Source organism: Lactuca saligna, chromosome 5 (genome assembly GCF_052625555.1).
Source record: "Lactuca saligna cultivar CGN05327 chromosome 5, ASM5262555v1, whole genome shotgun sequence".
Taxonomy (NCBI): Eukaryota; Viridiplantae; Streptophyta; class Magnoliopsida; order Asterales; family Asteraceae; genus Lactuca; species Lactuca saligna.
In genome coordinates, this window is record NC_136421.1 from 97,531,256 (window position 1) to 97,555,317 (window position 24,062).

Here is a 24,062-nt window from a genome sequence, read left to right on the forward strand (position 1 = left end):
CTTGAGGCACTAGGCACTCAAGCTTCATGAAGACATTATACATCAAAGTGGTATGTATTCTATCTTGCTATAGTCATTGTTTTGTATGCTAGATTAGGATAATACCTTGGATGTTCATATTTGCATGTATAATAGAGAAAACATAGATCCAAGGTATTTAGGGTTGCATGTACACTTAGGAGTGTTAGAATGCTTAAAACCCAACACTTTCAACATTAATAAATCCTCCCGAAAAAAAACTAGATGGCTTGCCATAAACCATAGATGGTTCATTGGCAATCTCCTCCTTAGACAAAGGTTGAAACTGATACGAATGATTGAAAGGAGAAGGCACTTTATCATACCATAGACCCTTTGACTGATTATGTTTAAATTGCATGCAATGGTATATCATGTTGGCAACTACCTCACTTGATACATCAAATTTCCTAAAATCAAAATTAGCAGTTTTAACTTTTCCCATTAATGCTTCAAGTTCAGTAACTAATTCAGCGTTCTGTCTCTTTATGTAGTCATAATTTTGACATTTATTACTATAGTCTTCCTGAAGTCTTCTAAAGTCATTTAATTTAGTTTCTAACTGGGCCTTAAGAGGTTTTTTTTCCTTTTCTAAGTTGATAACCCTCATATCTAAGGTCCTCTACTTCTCTACGCAGTGTTTCAATTTTCTCATGAAGAATTTTAACATAATCAATACAAGCTTGAGAGCAGGAAGGAAGACTTACCTCATTTTTTTGTTCAGAAGCTGAAGAGACCATCAGCGTAAACTGCAGCTCCATCATTTGATCTTCAACTGCAACACTCTCTGCGGAAGCTTCACCACCAACCTGAGCCAAATGAGCATTTTCAGGTCTTGAAATATTTAGGGCCTGCATCTGATCCTCCCAGGCAAATGATTGTGCAACCATAGCCTTCTCACTATTGACTTGAGCACCGCTCCGATTGTTTCCTACTGCAACCATTGTCCGGTCATTGTTTAATCTTCTATCCGGATTCGACTCACGAGCCAAATAACCTGGCTCGTGGCAGTTGAAACAATGCAACTTTCCCTTGCTGAACCCTACCTTTTTATCAGCACTCATTCTGCAATTATTCTTCTTAGTCTTCTTGGCAAACTGTTTTGCCCTGAAAATTGTCATGGAAATTTGCCATGTAATATCCATTTCTTCTACATCTTCATGATGAATCTGATAAAGATCAGAAAATGACAATTATGGTGGAAGATCTCCAGCTACAAGAGCATTGTAGCAGTTAACGAGTCATGTAGCAAGAGAAAGATTTTCATCACACTCCTTGCTGTTTGAGGAAGAAGCCACATTAGAAGGACAAGCAGCGTGAGTAGCAACGAATGATTGGTTCTGAGAGAAAGGCATGGCTGATGCAACGGGAAGTGAGGTAGCTAATAGTAGAAAAGGATTGAATCTGCACTTGCTGAGCAGCAAAGGGTTGACCTACACATGAGAAAGTGAGAGATTAAAGAGCATTGTTAAATGATATCCCAAGGTTTGCAGCTAAGTATGAATTCACATGATTTATCTCCCACTGTTTGTCATCAATATCACAGGCCTTGATGACTGCCATCATTTCAGCAAGAGTAAGGTGACTTAGATCCTTGGTCTTCTTAATAACAGCCACATTCATGTACCATGACTTTGGGAGAGCATTCATTAGCTTTTGTAAAAGCCCGGATCCCCAGGTATCTTTACTTTTATATTTTGGTATTCTGTGAGGGGACTCGGCGAGTTGGAGGTCGAACTCGCCGAGTCGGGGCGCGGTTTTGGATGGAGGTCCGCGTCCGGACTCGGAGAGTCCAAGGGATGGACTCGGCGAGTCCGCGCTGTTTAATGAAACCCTAATTTTCCGGTCCTAAGCCCTATTTAAAGGACCTTATGGCCTTCATTTGCAGCCACCTTGAGCCCTGAGTGCACCCAAACGGCTGAGAGACTTTGTGAGTGAGATAGAGGCCATTTGTTCATCATTTTGTGTGATTTTTGCAAGAAGGAAGGAGAAATCAAGCTTGAAGAGTTGGGGAGCTTGGATCTGCTTCTATTTCATCAAGGGAACCTTCTTGAGGTAACTTTCAGAGTTAAACTTCGTATTTTGGTTGATGTGTCAAATCTAGGGTTTCTTCTTGCCTTATTTGGCTTGATTTGGAAGTATGAAAGGTCCCATGGAGGTATGTAACCTAGATCTGGACCTTAGCAGGTCCAGAAGGCCCCAAATGACAAGCTTTATGTCCATTCTTTTGAGTTGGAAGCTAGGGTTGCCATATTAGAGGTTATTTCTCCAAAATGAGCCTTGTATGCGTTGCATGGCGACCAAGACTGAGACTTTACGTGACAAATGAGCTTGGGAAGGCCAGATCTATGTGTGTATGGAACGGATCTGACCGCAAAAGCCAGTTTTAGTTGATGCATGGCATGGACTCGCCGAGTCTGAAGAACAGACTCAACGATTCGCTTGAAGATTGTCCTTGTGACCACCCAGTGTGTAGTCCTGCCGAGTTATGGGTGACTCAGTGAGTCATAGAGAGTTAGAAAGGTTTTGACAGGTGGACTGAGTCGAGTTGGGACTCGCCGAGTTGTCCTTGCGACTCGGCGAGTTGAGTCGCGGTGGCCCCGTGATTCATGCCCAGGTGGAACTTGTCGAGTCAGGGAAGTACTCGACGAGTCAAAGGGATAATCCTTGCGAGTTGGAGAAAACATGTAGACTCGCCGAGTCACTATAGTGCACTCGCCGAGTCCGGTCAATTTGACCAAAGTCTGTTGACCAAGTCGACCAGTGTTGACTTGATAAGAATGGTCAACCCTAGTGGTACAAGTAATAATTATAGATTCATGATGTCATAGGAGTATTACAGCTCAGGGGTTCGAGCACGAGTGATTTCGAGGGTTCACGAATTAGCGAGACATACGAGGTGAGTCTTCTCACTATATTGTACCCGGAAGGGTTTGACTGTGTGACCGGAAGGTCGATCATGATAGGATATATATCCCTTATGTGTAATAAGTTATTCGTTATACGTGTCATGTATGATATGCTTGACATGGGCCGGAAGGCAATATGTTACGGGCCGGAAGGCGTGGTCATATGGACCGTAAGGTTGACGTGGGTAGGACCGGAAGGTTTACCCAGTCGGAACGGAAGTCCCCTGAGACACATGGACCGGAAGGTCAGGGTCTGGAAAGGCGTATGTGCGTAGGTTGTATTTTGGGGAACTCACTAAGCATTTACGCTTACAGTTGTCGTGTTATGTGTTTCAGGTACTAGCGAGGACCGTGGGAAGGCGCCGGCGTGATCGTACACACACTCGGGGAAACCGTTTTGTGATCTTCATTATGTAATTGGTCATGACTAAATTGTTACATTGGAACCTAAATTTTATTACCCGATGTTTTAATGATTGTAAAAACGAAAAAAAAAAAATTGGTTCGAAATTTATGACGTTACAAGTTGGTATCAGAGCCTTGGTTTGAGAGATTCGGGTACACCTTCGGGCGTAACTGAACTCAAACCGGGGATTTGAGAAAATTTTAATTAATAAATCAATAGAATTTGATAAGTGATTTCGAGACAACCAAAGAAAAAGGAGTGTGTACGGTCAGCCAGCGCCCGAACGGTAAAATCCCCAAAATACTCTTACAATATGTGTTATGAGATATGATATAATATGATACGCATACTAGTAGACTAGGTATACATATTAGGACTAGAGTGGCCTGATTTTGTGATGCCTTAGTCTAGGGAAACCTGCTTCTATGAGGTGCTTGAGAGCGAGTGGGTAACTAGTGTATGACAAAAATAGAGTACTCAGGATTCGGGGTTTGGGGAGGAGGACTTGGGGTGAATACTGATGCGGTGTAATTGGTAGTATTGGGCCCGTACTACAAAGGACACCGGGTCAGTGGGCAGCCCAAGTAAGAATCCCTAGGTATCGGAGACTGAGTAGGACTGCGTTATCGAGTGCGATTATGCCCGATAGAGTCTCTGATATTTTTATGTTGTATTTCAGAGACATCATGGTTTGACCACGACACAGACCTGGTACGAGTAGTGTGACTGACGAGGAGCTTCGTCAGATGATTCATGAGGAGGTAGCTGCAGCGATCCGGGCCGAGATTCCGAAGATGTTTGGGTCTATTAAGACCATGCTGATGGAGACATTTGATGAGCGGTACGCCGCGTTGACGGAGGCTGCCACCGCTGTAGCTACCGCAGCTGTGGCCGCTGCCAGACCACAGGGAGGTGTGTCACACCCCAAAAATCAAGGCGGGAACATTTCCGGGGTGGACTACCACGTTGTGTATCAAATCCAATGTACATAGTAATCACAGTAAACAACCATTACATTACATATATATATATATGAAAGTTTACATTTGTTTCAAAAGTAAAGTTATACAAGATATACATATGCATCATATTAACAAAAGTTGAGACGAGTCTTCCACGCACTCCGTCTTCATCAAAAGAGATCATCGAGTACCTGTCTAACTTGGACCTGAGAATACAAGCGGTTTGAAAATCAACATAAAGCTGGTGAGTTCATAAGCGGTTTTGTTTTATGTAAATGTATCGGTTTCCTTTAGTTTCCGAAAAGATTTGTTATCCAAGAAAATCCCATATTTTCTTATGTGATGTTGGTTTAGTTATCATTTGTTACCAATTCGATTATGTGTTGTGTTTTACCCCAGGAAAATCCCATATTTTCCTAATTGTATGATCAGTTGTATATCACAAAGTATAGTTTAATACACAAAACTATATGTTGAAAATCATGGGATCATTATCCCGTAAAAGATATAAGATAGTTTGATACATATGATGATACAGATTTAAGACCATGGGACTACCATCCTGGACTAGACACGAGATAACTTGATATATAAGGAAATATAGATTGAAAACCATGGGATCACTATCCCGGATAAGATATGGATTTAGACCATGGGACTATCATCCCGTACTTAATATAGATTGAATTCATGGGATTACTATCCCGTAATAGATATAGATACAAAACCGTGGGATCACTATCCCATATAAAATATAATTGTAAACCATGGGATTACTATCCCGTATAAGATACAGTTAAAAACCATGGGGAAAGACATCCCGTACAAGTTATAGGTATAAAACCATGGGATCACTATCCCGGACTAGATACAAAATAGTTTGATAATACCATGGGATCACTATCCCGAAAGAGATATAGAATCAAAAACCCAAACTGTGAATAAACTAATATTAATACATGTTGTGAGTTGGGTAACCATACTAATACGACAACGAGACCACCTTGACGTTTGTCAAACGTCGAAACGATATCCAGAAATTTGTCACCCCAGGCGTGCCGCCTAACTGTAGCTAACAGTTAAGGTGTGGGATTGTCAGTCCCAAATAGATCTATTCACAAATTCCGCGCTCTCCCTCCAGGAGACTCTGGTTACACTTCCGGGGAGGATTTACTGATCATCCATAAAGGGTAGTAACTATCTCACAAACTAGTACTAAACTATTCACAGGGTTCTCATACGATATCGACATACAGAAGATTATGAAACATAGTACAATGAATATAGATACATACAATGAAATTATCTGACAATACATTCAAATGATACGGAGATAAACTGAATCAGACATAGATTATCTAATAACCTTATATAGACATCAGTATATGATAGAAAGAACAGTAAAGACCCCAAATTATTCCCATAATAATTTGATTAGTTTGGTTATTTCCTTAACTAAAATTCATTTAATTGTAATTGATAAATCATTCCTTATGCTCAACATAATACATAAGGAGTAACAGAGTTTATAAGTTTGTCAGATATTTTTTGAAACATATCAATGTTATGATTTGAAAACAATTATAATTTGCTTGTATTCCCCCCCCCCCCCCCCCCCCCCGTGAAAACATTGAAAACAGTGAAAAAGTCGTAGGGGTATGAACTCACCGGACGAGATATGTGACGGTTTGGATGCTAAGAGTTGATCCGGGGCTTGTAAATACACGAGGTTCCTAATTATGATGTAAAGATACACATTTGTATCTAATTAGGACTTAGATTGATTGTTGGATAGGGACAATTGATTCAAGTCGCGAAAACACTCCGATACAAGTGTTTGGAGGGACCCGGGTGGCGTTTAGGGACATGTAATGTTGCGAGGGACTTAGGAAATGAGTTTACTCCCCCTGAATAAACTTATACAAGGGTTTTTGGTCCAAAACACTCATTCCCCATGAGTTTACGGCCGTAAACTCATGGTAGGGTGGTTTATGGTGCAAATTTGGGTCATAAATGGATATGGACACTTGGAAATGCTTGGATTAATTTTACTGAAGGCTTGGATTGAATTAAAAACACCATTTGCAACACTTAAGGGAGTTTACGTCCTAGGCATGGGATCTTTGGCCGTAAACTCTCAAATCCCCTTTATTTAGTGTTTTTAAGGTGTTAAAATTAATCACATGTGATTCTAAAAATTCCCACAAGCCTAGAAATGAGTTTAGGGCACCATTTGACACCCTTTTATGAGTTTACGGCCATGAGACATGTTCTATGGCCGTAAACTCTCAAATGTAGGGTTTTGATGTTTTTAAAGCCCTAAAACTATTTTTGGTTGGTTCTTTGATTTATTGCAAGGCTTTTGGTGGTGTTGGATGGCTTTCAAACACCCTAGAAATGGATTTGCACCATGTTTCATGGAGTTTACGGCCCAATCACAAGTCTTGTCCATAAACTCATATAAGTCCCCCAAAAATCATGTTTCAAGTGTCCAAATGCTAATATCAATGTTCTATAATTCATATCTAAGCTACATAAGTGATTTGGAAGGGTTTAAGGTCAAGAAAACCCTAGATATATGAGTTTATGGCCCAAGCACATGCCTTGGCCGTAAAATCCTTCAAACCTCACAAAATTCAAGTTTTAAATGTTTAGAATCCATATCTTGAAGTCATTTAGCCATATCTAAGTCCCAAAATTGTCAAGGAGGGGTTTAAGGGCTCAAAACCCTTCATTTTTGGTGTTTACGGCCTAGGCACCTTCCTGGGCCGTAAACTCATATGTCATGTCCCATTTCATGAATAAATCTTGAATTTGGAAGTCAAATAAGCTATACAATGAGGTTAGGAAGTTACCTTAAGGATTTGAGACCTTAAAATTGAGTTTTGGACCCTAAATCTTGGATTTTTAGAGAGAGGTTAGAGAGTGAGTAGAGAGAGAAGGAAAAATCTTCAAATGGGTGCTAAAACATGTTTATATAGGTCCTAAAACTTGGAGCGGTGGAATTCTACCTGATACCGACGTTAAACGCGGCTTTTGGTCGCACCCGATTAAGTTACCGTCACCCGGAGGGGACGTTTCTATAACTTATGAAATAAATATTTTGGGCTAATTACATAAGTTCCTGAGTGGTTTAGGCACTCATTAAATTATAATAAACATATAAGTTTAAATAATTTGACCCAAAGTGAAAACGGAACGAATTTGATAACGGCGACTTTTCGGGTAGAACGGGTTTTGGCGATGAACAATTTCGGGTTGTTACAAGGTGACTCGTTGCTGTTTCGGGAGTTCAGCAACACGAAGCCACCGGAGTTTGACGGGATGCAGGATCCGATCGCTGCGATGAGATGGATTGCTGATATCGAGGGATGCTTCTACACTTGTTCATGTCCGGAGCATCTGAGGGTACGGTTCCGCTTGAACCAGCTCCGCCTGGGAGCAAAGGATTGGTGGAAGTTCATGACGATGAACTTCACTCTGGCAGAGGTCTCAGCTTTGACTTGGAAGAGGTTTACTGCTATGTTCAGAGACGAGTATGTTCCCCCGGTTGAGAGGGAACGGTTGGTTCAGGAGTTCTTGACCCTCAAGCAGGGTAATGATTCTGTTACGGTGATCACACGAAAGTTTCATGAGAGGGCGATGTTCTGCCCTGAGCAGGTGTCCACGGAACAGGCTCGGATGAGTCGGTATTTGGGAGTACTGAGGAGGGATATCCGGGAGTTCGTATCGAACTCGTCATACCAGACTTTTGCTGAGCTTCAGGCGAATGCCAGGAAGCGTGAGATCGAGTTGGAGACCCAGGCCAGGGAGGAGGCCGAGTATCAACGGGTGGATCATCGGCCGGCTCAGTCTCAGCCGGCAGCCAAGCGGACCAAGTTCGCCGATTCGAGATCCGGAGGTCAGAAGGGCCGCACTTGTGGAAAGTGCGGCAAGGGTCACGAGGGGGCATGTCGATCGGGTTCTTGCTACAAGTGTGGCAAGGAGGGGCACATTGCCAGGGATTGCCCCAAGGGATTCATGGTTTGCTTTCATTGCAACCAGACCGGCCATCGGAAGGCCGAGTGCCCCTAGCTTCGCCACGGATCTACGCCTGCTGCCAGGGTTCCCGAGATTCGGCCAGTGAAGGTCGAGGCTCCGAAGGCTCGCGGGAGAGCTTTCCAGTTGACTACAGAGGAGGTCCGCGCGGCGCCTGATGTCGTAGCCGGTATGTATTCTTTCATGTATTTACCTTTATGCTGAGATATTGTGCTTATATTATGATATGCGTAGGTACTTTTCTCGTGAATTATGTGCCTGCTTTGGTATTATTTGACTCGGGTGTGAGTCGGTCTTTTATTTCATTGGCTTTTAGCCAGCACATCGGTATTGATCGGGAGGTGATGAATCGACCCTTGCGAGTTGCTATAGCAAATGAGAAGGCGGTATATGCCACAGAGGTGATTCGAGGATGCGTGCTCGAGATTTTTGGGGTCGAGTTCCCTATAGACTTGGTTCCTATAGCTATGGGAGATGTCTGCATTATCGTGGGCATGGACTGGTTGAGTAAGTTTGGAGCAGTCATTGACTGCGAGAGACAGCTGGTGATGATTTGAGACCCTAGTGGGGGAGTACTCACGGTTTATGGCGAGGCGACCCGGTGTGGGTCGGCATTTTGTTCGGCTGCCAGGGCAAGGCAGAGTTTGCAGCAGGGCTGTAATGGATTCATAGCCTATGTGATGGATACTCGAGTGGCCGTGGGGAGGCCCAATTCGATTGATGACATTCCGGTTGTATGCGAGTTTTCGGATGTGTTCCCCGAAGAGTTACCGGGTGTGCCTCCGGAGAGGCAAGTGGAGTTTCGTATCGATTTGGTTCAGGGAGCGGCACCCATCACCAAGGCACCTTATCGTCTCACTCCACCAGAAATGCGGGAGTTATCCTCGCAGCTTCAGGAGCTGTTGGGGAAGGGATTCATTCGAACGAGTAGCTCACCTTGGGGAGCGCCGATTTTGTTCATCAAGAAAAAGGATGGTTCACACCGGATGTGTATCGATTACTGGGAGTTGAACAAGTTGATGGTTAAGAACCGGTATCCGTTACCTAGGATCGACGATCTGTTCGATCAGTTGTAGGGGGCATCTTGGTTTTCTAAGATTGACTTGAGGTCGGGGTATCATCAGATGAGGGTTCGAGAGGAAGATATCTAGAAGACTGCTTTCAGGACTCGTTATGGACATTATGAGTTTGTGGTGATGCCTTTTGGGCTCACCAATGCCCCGGCCGCGTTCATGGATCTTATGAACCGGGTGTGCCAGCCGATGCTGGATCGGTCGGTGATCGTATTCATCGATGATATTTTGGTGTATTCGAGGACTAGGGATCAACATGAGGAACATTTGAGGGAGATTCTTGGGGTTTTGAGATCGGAGAGATTGTATGCCAAGTTCTCCAAGTGTGATTTATGGTTGCGAGAGGTCCAGTTCCTCGGGCATCTTGTTAACCAGAAAGGGATATTGGTCGACCCCGCCAAGATTGAGGCGGTGTTGAGGTGGGAGGTGCCGAGATCGCCCACCGAGATCAGGAGTTTTCTGGGTTTGGCTGGATATTATCGCAGGTTTATCAAGGATTTCTCCAAGATCGCTGTGCCACTTACTAGGATGACCCGGAAGGGTGTTACGTTTTCATGGGGACCGGAGCAGCAGACCTCATTCGAGACACTTCGTCAGAAATTGTGCGAGGCTCTGGTGCTTGCACTCCCGGAAGGGATGGAGGATTTTGTGGTGTACTGTGATGCCTCTATATCGGGTTTGGGGGCGGTGCTTATGCAGAGGGGTCATGTGATAGCCTACGCTTCTAGGCAGTTGAAGCCTCATGAGTCGAGATATCCCACCCACGACCTGGAATTGGGGGCGGTGGTGTTTGCCCTCAAGATCTAGCGACACTATTTGTATAGGGTTTGGTGTACGATATACACGGACCATAAGAGCTTGAAGTACTTGATGGATCAGCCAAATCTGAATATGCGACAGAGGAGGTGGTTGGATGTGGTGAAGGATTACGATTGTAAGATCCTGTACCACCCGGGCAAAGCTAATGTGGTAGCCGATGCGTTGAGTCGTAGGGTGGATAGCGCCCCGATCCGAGATATTTTCATGAGATTGACGGTATTGACCCTGATTTTGGATATTATTCGAGGAGCTCAGGTAGAGGCTGCGAAGCCAGAACATCAGAAGAAGGAGCGGGTTGTAGGTCAGGTATCAGGATTCGTCACGGATGGTCGAGGGCTTATGACTTTTCAGGGTCGGATTTGGGTACGGTTTGTAGGCGGTGCGCATACTATTTTGATGGAGGAAGCACATCGATCGAAATTCTCGATTCATCCCGGTGCTACGAAAATGTATTTGGATCTCAGGAAGGAGTACTGGTGGCCCTGTATGAAAAGGGATGTCGTTTGGTTTGTCGAGAGGTGCTTGACTTGTCGGTAGGTCAACGTCGAGCACCAGCGACCACACGGTAAGCTGCAACTGCTAGAGATTCACGAGTGGAAGTGGGAACAAATCACTATGGATTTCATCACCAAGTTACCATGGATTGCGAGGGGGGTCGATGCGATTTGGGTGATCGTGGATAGGCTGACGAAGAGCGCTCATTTTCTAGCCATCAGCGAGAGCTCTTCTGTGGAGAAGTTGGCCGAGTTATATGTGAGGGAGGTAGTATCACGGCATGGAGTGTCGATCTCGATTATTTCGGACCGTGACGTGCATTTCACTTCCAGGTTTTGGAAGAAGTTTCATGAGGAGTTGGGTACTAGGTTACATTTCAGTACTGCATATCATCCCCAGACAGACGGTCAGAGTGAGCGGACGATTCAGATGCTCGAGGACATGCTTCGAGCATGTGTGTTGGATTTCGGAGGAAGATGGGACACTTCTCTACCTTTAGCAGAGTTCTCGTATAACAACAGCCATCATTCGAGCATTGGTATGCCACCCTTTGAGCTGTTGTATGGGCGGAGGTGTCGCACCCCCATCTGTTGGGGTGAGGTAGGACAACAGGTTATGGGTAGCACGGAGATCGTACTGCAGACGATCGAGCAAATTCAGCTGGTCAGGTAGAGGTTGTTGACCGCTCAGAGCCGACAGAAGAGTTATGCAGACAGACACCGGTCCGAGCTTGAGTTTCAAGTTGGTGATCTTGTGCTCCTGAAGGTCTCTCCTTGGAAAGGAGTGATTCGATTCAGGAAGAGGGGCAAGTTGGGGCCCCGATATATTGGTCCTTTCCGTGTGATCGCGAGGGTGGGCCGGGTAGGCTACCGTTTAGACTTGCCAGCAGAGTTGGGGCAGATTCATGACACTTTCCATGTGTCGCAGTTGAGAAAGTGTATAGCCGACGAATCGGCGGTGGTTCTATTAGGGGATATTTAGGTGGATGCAAGCCTGAATTATGTTGAGAGACCAGTAGCCATCAGAGATCGGAAGATCAAGGTTTTGAGGAACAAGGAGGTACTCCTGGTATTGGTTCAGTGGCAGCATCAGAAGGGATCAGAGATGACCTGGGAGCCGGAACGTGAGATGCGTGAGTAGTATCCGGAGCTATTTTCCTAGCGGGACTTCGAGGGCGAAGTCTTGTTCTAGTGGGGGAGAATTCTAACAGCCCGGATCCCCAGGTATCTTTACTTTTATATTTTTGGTATTCTGTGAGGGCACTCGGCGAGTTGGAGGTCGAACCCGCCGAGTCGGGTCGCGGTTTTGGACGGAGGTCCGCATCCGGACTTGGGGATTCCGCGCTGTTTAATGAAACCCTAATTTTCCGGTCCTAAGCCCTATTTAAAGGACCTTATGGCCTTCATTTGCAGCCACCTTGAGCCCTGAGTGCACCCAAACGGCTGAGAGACTTTTTGAGTGAGATAGAGGCCATTTGTTCATCATTTTGTGTGATTTTTGCAAGAAGGAAGCAGAAGATCAAGCTTGAAGAGTTGGGGAGCTTGGATCTGCTTCTATTTCATCACGGGAACCTTCTTGAGGTAACTTTCAGAGTTAAACTTCGTATTTTGGTTGATGTGTCAAATCTAGGGTTTCTTCTTGCCTTATTTGGCTTGATTTGAAAGTATGAAAGGTCCCATGGAGGTATGGAACCTAGATCTGGACCTTAGCAGGTCCAGAAGGCCCCAAATGACAAGCTTTATGTCCATTCTTTTGAGTTGGAAGCTAGGGTTGCCATATTAGAGGTTATTTCTCCAAAATGAGCCTTGTATGCGTTGCATGGCGACCAAGACTGAGACTTTACGTGACAAATGAGCTTGGGAAGGCCAGATCTATGTGTGTATGGAACGGATCTGACCACAAAAGCCAAGATTAGCTGATGCATGACATGGACTCGCCGAGTCTGAAGAACAGACTCGACGAGTCGCTTGAAGATTGTCCTTGTGACCACCCAGTGTGTAGTCCTACCGAGTTATGGGTGACTCAGTGAGTCACGGAGAGTTAGAAAGGTTTTGACAGGTGGACCGAGTCGATTTGGGACTCACCGAGTTGTCCTTGCGACTCGGCGAGTTGAGTCGCGGTGGCCCTGAGATTCATGCCCAGGTGGAACTCGTCGAGTTAGGGAAGTACTCGACGAGTCAAAGGGAAAATCCTTGCGAGTTGAAGAAAATGCGTAGACTCGCCGAGTCACTATAGTGCACTCGCCGAGTCCGGTCAATTTGACCAAAGTCTGTTGACCAAGTCGACTAGTGTTGACTTGATAAGAATGGTCAACCCTAGTGGTACAAGTAATAATTATAGATTCATGATGTCATAGGAGGATTACAGCTCGGGGGTTCGAGCACGAGTGATTTCCAGGGTTCACGAATTAGCGAGACATACGAGGTGAGTCTTCTCACTATACTGTACCCGGAAGGGTTTGACTGTGTGACCGGAAGGTCGATCATGATAGGAGATATATGCCTTATGTGTAATAAGTTATTCGTTATACGTGCCATGTATGATATGCTTGATATGGGCCGGAAGGCAATATGTTATGGGCCGAAAGGCGTGGTCATATGGACCGTAAGGTTGACGTGGGTAGGACCGGAAGGTTTACCCACTCGGGACGGAGGTCCCCTGAGACACATGGACCGGAAGGTCAGGGCCTGGAAAGGCGTATATGCGTAGGTTGTATTTTGGGGAACTCACTAAGCATTTATGCTTACAGTTGTCGTGTTATGTGTTTCAGGTACTAGCGAGGACCGTGGGAAGGCGCCGGCGTGATCGTACACACACTTGGGGAAACCGTTTTGTGATCTTTGTTATGTAATTGGTCGTGACTAAATTGTTACATTGGAACCTAAATTTTATTACTCGATGTTTTAATGATTGTAAAAATGAAAAAAAAAAATTGGTTCGAAATTTAAGACGTTACAGTTTTTTATTTATTTCAGACTTTGTGAAAAAGATCCCAGCTACAGTCATTTCAGTGGTGAGAGTTGTGAATCGCTGCAACTGTGCCTCCAGGGTTTCTCCGGGAATGTAGTTGAACATGTTAAACTATTGTCGAAGCATATCCTAGCGGCTCTCCTTCATGTCTTCATTCCCTTCATATACCTCAATTAGGGCTTCCCACAAAGCCTTAATAGAAGTATACTCCCTAAAACCTTGAGCTATATCCGGAGACATGGCCATGGTCAAAGTGGCCAAAGCCTGTTCCTGCTCCTCAACCTTCTCAAAGTCTTCATCAGTGTAACTTTCAACCGCTTTGTCAACCACTTGCCCTGCAACAGTGGTGGTTATTCTGACAAGATTTTTAATGATGCTTCTCCAAATTTTGAAGTCCTTTATTTTAATATACTTCTCTATCCTGTACTTCCATTCAGGAAAACCTTTAACAAACAGCAGTCTTGGAATGCGAGTGGTTGTGCCCATTACAGAGTCCAACTCATGGTAATGTGTTTGATTTTGTGAATCTATTTAATATTAATTTAAATAAAAATGAAGTTATTTTTCAAAAAAAATTGAGTTTCGGGTTAAAACAAGTGTTCACGGTCAAAGGGGTGTTTATGGTCGTAAAGGGTTTGCGGTTTCTGTATATTGTCTGTGATCATAAGCTTGCAGTTGTTAAAGATGCTTTATCCATGGTCTAAGAATGAAGTTTACGGCCTAATAAATTTCTTGAGCTTGCAGCCGTAAACTGATTTTGCCGCCGTAAACTCTAGGCAGTAAACTCTCAGAACTTCAAGGAATCACGATTTTTGGATTAAACTTGAAACCCTTTCACAGAAGACACCAACTTCAGTCGTAAACAATGAAGAATATGGTCAAAAACTCGATTGTAGGATGCTTTGACACTGGTTTTGCTCTGATACCAATTGTAAGGTCCTGAAACGGATTTTACCAGTGATGAAACAATCAAAACACTCAATAATAACAAGAATGAAGTAGGATGCTTTGACACTGGTTTTGCTCTGATACCAATTGTAAGGTCCTGAAACGGATCTTACCAGTGATGAAACAATCAAAACACTCAATAATAACAAGAATGAAGTAGAAACATAAATCTAAACAAGTTTACTGCCTAGAGTTTGCTGTCGTAAACTCTAGGAAATAAACTCTCAGAACTTCAAGGAATCACGATTTTTGGATTAAACTTGAAACCCTTTTGCAGCAGACACCAACTTCAATCGTAAACAATGAAGAATATGGTCAAAAACTCGACTGTAGGATGCTTTGACACTGGTTTTGCTCTGATACCAATTGTAAGGTCCTGAAACGGATCTTACAAGTGATCAAACAATCAAAACACTCAATAATAACAAGAATGAAGTAGAAACAGAAATCAAAACAAGCTTGCACATGCTTCTATTAATGAAAACGTCTGGTACAACTTGTAAAATAGCAGTTGGGAACTCTTTGGCATCAACAACCATTAAATGACCTAGCTAGTATCTATATATAGTGGATTTGGGCCGACCTTGGGTTTATGGCCGTAAACAAGCTTACGGTCGTAAACTCACAACCTGGCCGTAAACTACTATCAACACTACCAAAACTACATATTGACACAAAAGAACTATCACAACGAAAGCCTAGACCAAACCATTAATTAGAAACTTCACCATAGAGTTCCTATTAATGAGATCTTCAACTTTCATTTAGGTCGCATAGGCCGGTTTTGCCGAAAAACTTCGACGGACCATAACTTCTTCGTTATAACTCGGGTTTCAACGTTGTTTATATGTACGGAACCCTTGATATGTATTCTACAACTTAGTTAAGATTATTTATTCTAAATAATCTTTTGTCAAAAATTTGTTTTCGACCCCTATTATCTCTAAATTGACTAGCCCGAATCTACGGTCGTTACAATTATCTCCCCCTTAGGATGATTACGTCCCGAAATCATCAACGAAACAGTGATCACATGATGACTCCATACATTATCTCTTCATCCTAAGTAATAACTATAACTTTATTGTTTCTTCGAACGGATATCGAACTCTAAGACTTCCTGATTGCAGGCGGTACTCGATCTTGAGCTTGCTCCCTATCTCACGTTAGACTCCAAATTATGACCTTCAGGTCACAATCTCAATCCTTACTGGAGACTGCTTCTTCTTCTTAACAAACTTAAGATAAGTTATTTTATTACTAAAATGGAACGATGTGTCATATTCTAATGACTTATCATCGTATGTTCCCACGCTTAGACTTAGGTCTCTTAGAGTCTTCTAGAACAGACTATACATTTCTTCATGTTCTAATCACATCTTAAAAGGTAGCATTTCTAGCCACAAGCAATTATCGCGATACCCCTACCGATCGCTTTGATTATCTTTTATTTTAATCTTTCGACTTAAGTCAGATGCTACCTCAAACTTGGTCCTCTGAACCACATAACATACTTATCGTAGTCGGACTCAATTCGATATGGCCACTAGGTTTGGAATAACAATCATCCTCTTAGTCATTACTGAAATGATGATAACGACATATTTGAATAAAACGATATCAATTACTAGCTTCTTGGTAACCTTGTGACTTTCCCTGATCCAAGCGTGAGTCCTGTGCTTCCGGTAGTATAGGCCTCTACTACCTTTCACACGTACTCATACTCGTCCCAAGTATTGTCTCGCAGTTCACCCAAGTCACCATACAAGAAAATCACATAACAACTTGACATATTAGATAACAAAATGAAGGTTTTATATTATTCCTTGAAACGATCACATAGGTGTTCAAGTTCAACATATATTATGCCTCTAATACGCTACACACCGTGGTACTATCTACACGACTACTTCATAGATCCTTATTCCTGATCTCTTTCATTGCCATCTACTTTGTCAAGGATCATATGGAACGCTCTTGCCTTTTGTTTTGGTGGAATGTTGAGCCTTGCCGCCTCTTTCTTCTTTGGGCAATCCTTAGCAACATGCCCTTCTTCACGACATTCATAACACACCCTTTTGCTGGAGGTGCGCTCGTTGGCATAATGCCCGGTCTTCCCACACTTGTAGCAGGTCACCTCCCCGCTACATTTCCCGAAGTGCTTCTTCTTCCACTTCTCGCACATTTCTCTTCGTTTCCTACTCCGAGCTTTCCTGAACCAGACTTGCTCTTCTTATTGGGTTTAGCAGACCCTTCAAGCTACCTCTTCTCACCAACCTCAACCTTGCTGGCGGCTCTTCCCTTGATCATGTCCTCCACAGACTTGGCAGCCCAAATAGCTTCCTCCAGAGTAGGTCCCTGTCGTACTGGCACCGCGTACTCCCATGGAAGTCCCTTTGCGTACTGTCGATTTTCGGTAGTTCATCTGGGACAATACGCAAGGCAAACTCCATCTTCTCTATGAAGTTGTTTGTGTATTCATCAATTGACATGCTTCCTTTCTTCGAGGTCAGGAACTGGTTCTCTAGCTCTAGCAGGTTTTGGGCTGAGTAGTACTTGCATTTGAACTGCACCAAAACCTCTTCCCATGTCAGTTGTCGGGGCTCATTAGGGCTCAGAGTCTTTCCCAGGGTATTCCACTAGCGCACAACACCTCCTTAGAACTGACGTACTGCAAAGGTGGTCTGTAACTTACTACTACAACAACACTTCATGAAAGCTAACTCCATCTCCGAGATCCAATCCATGACTCCGATTGGATCTTCCTTTCTAGTGAAAGTTGATGGCTTGCAAGTCAGAAAACCCTTGTACTTGCACCCATTCCTCTCGACTCCTTCATCTTGATTGTTCCTCCTAATTACTGGAAGATCAGTTTGACCAACGATCCCACTGTTGTAACAACCCGAAGTTGGTCATCGCCAAAACCCATTCTACCCGAAAAATTCGCCGTTATCAAATTCGTTCCGCTTTCACTTTGGGTTAAATTATTTAAACTTATATGTTTATTATAATTTGATGAGTGTCTAAACCACTCAGGAACTCATGTAATTAGCCAAAAATATTTATTTCATAAGTTTTAGAAACGTCCCCGTCGGGTGACGGAAACTTAATCGGGTGCGACTTAAAGCCTCGTTTAATGCCGGTATCGGGTAGAATTCCACCGTGTCCAAGTTTTAGGACCTATATAAACGTGTTTAAGCACTCATTTGAAGCTTTTTCTTCCTCTCTCTACTCTCCCTCTAACCTCTCTCCAAAATCCAAGTTTAAGGGTCCAAAACTCAAATTTAAGGCCTCAAATCTCTAAGGTACTTTCCCTAGCTTGTATTGTAACCTTCTTAGCCTTCAAATTCGAGTTCAAAGCATGGATTAAGGCCACATTCATGAATTTACGGCCATGGAGCCTTCATGGGCCGTAAACTCATATAACATGGGTTTTTAAGCCCTAAAACCCCTCCTAATCCAATTTTGGACTTTAGATATGGCTTAATGGCTTCATAAAAAGGACTTATAACATTTAAAACATGAAATTTGAGACATTTGAAGGAGTTTACGGCCAAGGCACATGCTTGGGCCATAAACTCATATATATGGGGTATTCTTGACCTTAAACCCCTCCAAATCACTAATATGGCTTAGATATGAATTATAGAATATTGGTATTAGCATTTGGACACTTGAAACATAAATTTTGAGGGATTATTGTGAGTTTACGGCCAAGGCTTGTGCTTGGGCCGTAAACTCCATGAAACATGGTGCAAATCCATTTCTAAGGTGTTAGAAAGCCATCCAACACCACCAAAAGCCTTGGAATAAATCATAGGACCAAGCAAAAATAGTTTAAGGGACTTAAACACATCAAAACCCTTTCATTTAAGAGTTTACGGCCATAGCATGTGTTCCATGGCCGTAAACTCCAAAAAGTGTGTCATAATGTGTCTCAAATTCATTTCAAGGCTTTAAGGGAATTTTAGAAGCCCTTACATGCAAGTTTTTAGCCTTAAAACATATTGATTTACTCTCTAAGAGAGTTTACGGCCATGAGAGGGGTCTCATTGGCCGTAAACTCCAAAAACCTCTTCAAAACTTCAAGCAAATGCATGTAAGGCCTTGAAACAATTTTAGCAATCACATGTGATTAGTTTGGAATCCAAAAACACAACTTTTCAAGGGTTTATAGGAGTTTACGGCCATGAGACCATGATAGGCCATAAACTCCCTAAAATGTGTCATTTTGGTGTTTAAAATTTATTCCAAACCCTTAAACCAAACCTAGATATTGTCCACTAAATGTTTAAAGTCCAAATTGCACCATAAACCACCATCATGAGTTTACGGCCGTAAACTCATGGGGAATGGGTGTTTAGGCCGTGAACACCATTTAGAAGTGTACTCTTGGGGAGTAAACTCATTTCCTAAGTCCCTTGCATCATTACATGTCCTTAAACGCCACCCGGGTCCCTCCAAACACTTGTATCGGGGTGTCTTCGCGACTAGAAACAATTGTCCCTATCAAATAATCAATCTAAGTCCTAATTAGATACAAATGTGTATCTTTACATTATACTTAGGAACCTCATGTGTTTACAAGCCCCGGATCAACTCATAGCATCCAAATCGTCACATTTCTCGTTCGGTGAGTTCATACCCCTAAGCTTTTTTCCGTGTTTTTCAATGTTTTCAGGGGGGAATACAAGCAAACTATAACTGTTTTTAAATCATAACATTGATATGTTTCAAATATATCTGACAAACTTATAAACTCTTTTACTCCTGATGTTGAGCATAAGGAATGATTTATCAATTACAACTAAACGTATTTTAGTTAAGGAAATAACGAAACTAATCAAATTATTATGGGAATAATTTGGGATTCTTTACTCTTCGTTTTATCATGTACTGATATCTATATAAAGTTATTAGATAAACTATGTCTGATTCAGTTTATCTCCTCATCATTCGAATGTATTGTCAGATAATTTCATTGTATGTATCTATATTCGCTGTATGACGTTTCATAATCTTCTGTATGTCGATATTGTATGAGAACCCTGTGAATAGTTTAGTACTAGTTTGTGAGATAGTCACTACCCTTTATGGATGATTAGTAAATCCTCCCCGGAAGTGTAACCAAAGTCTCCTGGAGGGAGAGCGAGGAATTTGTGAATAGATCTATTCGGGACTGACAATCCCACACCCTAACTGCTAGCTACAGTTAGGCGGGCACGCCTGTGGTGACAAATTTCTGGATATCATTTCGACGTCTGACAAATGTCAAGGAGGTCTCGTTGTTGTATTAACATGGTTACCCGACTCATAACATGTATTAATATTAGTTTATTCACAGCTTGGGTTTTATAATCTATATCTCTTTCGGGATAGTGATCCCATGGTATTATCAAACTATTTTGTATCTAGTCCGGGATAGTGATCCCATGGTTTTCAAATATTATTCTTAGTATATCAAACTATCTTGTAATTAGTTCGGGAGTTTAGTCCCAAGGTTATCAAACTACTTTCTATTTACAATACGTGTATATTACGGTATTTCATATCTAATTCGGGATGTTTGCCCCATGGTTTTTAACTATATCTTATACGGGATAGTAATCCCATGGTTTTGAATCTATAACTATTACGGGATAGTAATCCCATGGTTTAAACCTATATCTTGTCCGGGATAGTGATCCCATGGTTTTTAATCTATATCTATTACGGGATAGTAATCCCATGAATTTAATCTATATCTAGTACGGGATGATAATCCCATGGTCTAAATCTATATCTTGTCCGGGATAGTGATCCCATGGTTTTCAATCTATATTTCCATATATATCAAAGTATATCGTGTTTAGTCCGGGATGGTAGTCCCATGATCTTAAATCTATATTTTCACATGTGTCAAACTATCTTATATCTCTTACGGGATAGTGATCCCAAGATTTTCAGCATATAGTTTTGTGCATTAAACTATACTTTGTGATATACAACATGTCTTACAATTAGGAAAATATGGGATTTTCCTGGGGTAAAATACATTACGTAATCGAATTGGTAACAAATGATAACTAAACTAACTTCACATAAGAAAATATGGGATTTTCTTGGATAACAAACCTTTTCGGAAACTAAAGGAAACCGATACATTTTCATAAAACAAAACCGATTATGAACTCACCAGCTTTATGCTGATTTTCAAACCGCTTGTATTCTCAGGTCCAAGTTAGACAGGTACCCGGTGATATCTTTTGGAGAATACGGAGTGCTCAGAAGACTCGTCTCAACTTTTGTTAATATGATGCATATGTATATCTTGTATAACTTTACTTTTGAAACAAATGTAAACTTTCATATATATGTAATGTAATGGTTGTTTACTGTGATTACTATGTACATTGGATTTCATACACAACGTGGTAGTCCACCCCGGAAATGTTTCCGCCTTTGATTTCCGGGGTGTGACAGATTGGTATCAGAGCCCTTGTTTATAGTGAACAGAGTATACCAAACCTTACATGGTATAAAACTATAAACACAAAAGGGCCTTAGTGCTCTGAATTAAAAGTATCTTCAAAACTATAAGTATTTTCAAAAGTATACAAGTATACCGAACCGTCGAAATCCGTAACTACAAGTAGAACAAAACATAAGTAAATGGATGTTGTACACTGCGGTTAAACCTGGGCAGTTATGTAGTCGTGTCTAGGGTCAATATAGCCTGGCCAACTATATTCATTCGAGACACAGCCAACATGTGCTTGGGAGTGACTGTGGTATGCAGCATGCCTAAAACTTACCTAATATCCCAAACAACGAGTCGTCGCTGCAGCGAACCATGAAATACTATGGGAGTATTTCTCTAGCCAATCCTTCGTAGAAAATCCTCGTGTACGCGATGTTACTTGACCATTCCGCTAGCGATAAAATGTCCTGTCTTGATAACTCTTTCCTGCTTTATCACTTAGTATGATGCTATATCTGTCTTGATGAGATATCCCCTGTTCCATATCTCTTGATTCAATTCAGAGGACTTATTATCCTCTCTTTCCTGATCTTTTTAGATCAAGATGCCTCCAAGAAAGAGACCCAGCTCGAAGAACAACGACAATCCTCCTCCGCCACCACCTCCTCCTCAATTTGATCTCGCATCACTTCAAACAATTCTGACTGCTGCAATGGTGGCAGCCATGTCCCAAATGAATCCCGGTGGCTCCGGAGGTGGTCCTCAACCCCAAAATCCAGAAAACAGCCAGGAACACCGAAGAGGGGGTTCCTATAAAGGCTTCATGAACGCGAAACCCACATCATTCAATGGCACTGGAGGTGCCATTTCCCTAACTCGATGGTTCGAGAAAATCGAATCAATCTTCAAAATATGTGCCTGTTCGGAGTCTGATAAAGTAAAGTTCACCGCCTGCACCTTCCTTGATAAAGCCCTGACTTGGTAGAATGGCCGAGTCAAATCCTTAACTCTACCTGTAGCAAATGCCATGGGTTGGGAAGCTATGAAGGAGCTTCTTCTCGCAGAGTATTGCCCTCGGGGTGAAATTCAGAAGCTAGAACACGAACTCTGGAACCTTAAGATAAAGGGTTCCAACATAGCCGCTTATACCTCAAGATTCGATGACCTGGCATTACTCTGTCCGGGAATGGTTACGCTGGAGAGTAAAAAGATTGAGAGATTCATTTGGAGATTAACCCAGCCAACAAAAGGGAATGTCTTGGCTGCGAAGCCAGACACTTACGACAGTGCTAAATGTCTTGCGAAAATCTTGATCGATCACGAAGACAACTCTGATGAGGAAGCTACTACCCCCGAGTCAGTCACCAGTGGAGATGGAAGCAAAAAGAAATCTTGGAACAAGCGGAAGGCCCCGATTACGAAAGGGTCTTCTAAGAAACAGAAAACGGTAGCAGTCCATGCTGCTACTGCCCCTGTTGCTGTCTCAACTGTCGGATCCACATCCCAAACTCCTACCAGTGGATACACTGGTACCCTTCCTTGGTGTGGTAAGTGCAACTACCATCACCGCATTCCTGGCCCATGTCGTGAAAGGATCTGCGACAACTATGGCAAGAAGGGCCATCTAGCTCGAACCTGCAGAAAACCAGCCAAATCAACGAGCCAATCATCCGAAGCGGGAATCAGTCCGGCCTGCTACAATTGCGGTGAAGCAGGGCACTTCAAGAGGAATTGCCCCAAAGCAGCTACCACCACTGATCCCTCTGTCGCTGCAGGTATACTTCTCTTTGATAATTCTTATACCTGCAACTCTTTTCGATTCCAGTACAAAGAGGGAAACCTGTTATCTATCTATTCGAACGTTTTCTAAGCTCAATCCTTCGTATGTGATCGAAATGTGTATCATCGAGATGACTAACCAGTGAGATTGAGAACACTAACTTCATACCTATAGATTGAATCCTCAGTCCAGAGGACTATTCTGTTCCATTCGATTAAATGGGAAACTTTTCTCGAAAATGCTTTGATGCTACGTTTAACATGGAATGACTGAGCCTCATTCATGTTGTTATCTTGGTTTCGAGAGGGTCGCCTGTCTATATCTTTTCCTCGACCTGACTCTCATGATCTTCGGCATCAAACCTTCGTATTGTTTCATGCTTAAAAACTCAAAAGTTTTCCTGATACGAATTACCACACATCCCTCGTTTCTGTGATCATTGAGGAACGGGAAGTTAGTAGCTCTTTCTACTAAATGTCTGTCCCGATGAGTTTCCGGGAATTTCATTCGAATGTCTAAAGTTTAGTCCCACCTCAGACTTTTCAAGATCTTCGTAGAGATTGATTCTGCAGTCTTCAGGGTTCGGATGCTCTTAAAGCTTGTTAACATCTATCCAGTACATCATGTCTCGAATCCTTAGAAGCATCTACCCAACAAAACCCTAGTGATTCCTTGAGGAAACCGAAGTCGTCCGGAGTTGGAACCTCCATGACAGAATCAATTAAGATCATAGATTGAGAGAGAGTCAAGGTACGAAACAAGGACACGTCCCGATAGTGAGAATTCGCTAGAACGCCCAATAGAGGCCCGATTCCACTTAAGAAAGTGAAGATCCGAAGTAACAAATCCATTCGTGTCTAATTTCAAATTCATGATCTATATCTTATTCTTTGAATTTCGGGACGAAATTCCCTCTAACGGGGGGATAATGTAACAACCCGAAGTTGTTCATCGCCAAAACCCGTTCTACTCGAAAAATTCGCCGTTATCAAATTCGTTCCGCTTTCACTTTGGGTTAAATTATTTAAACTTATATGTTTATTATAATTTGATGAGTGTCTAAACCACTCAGGAACTCATGTAATTACCCCAAAATATTTATTTCATAAGTTTTAGAAACATCCCCGCCGGGTGACGGAAACTTAATCGGGTGCGACTTAAAGCCTCGTTTAATGCCGGTATTG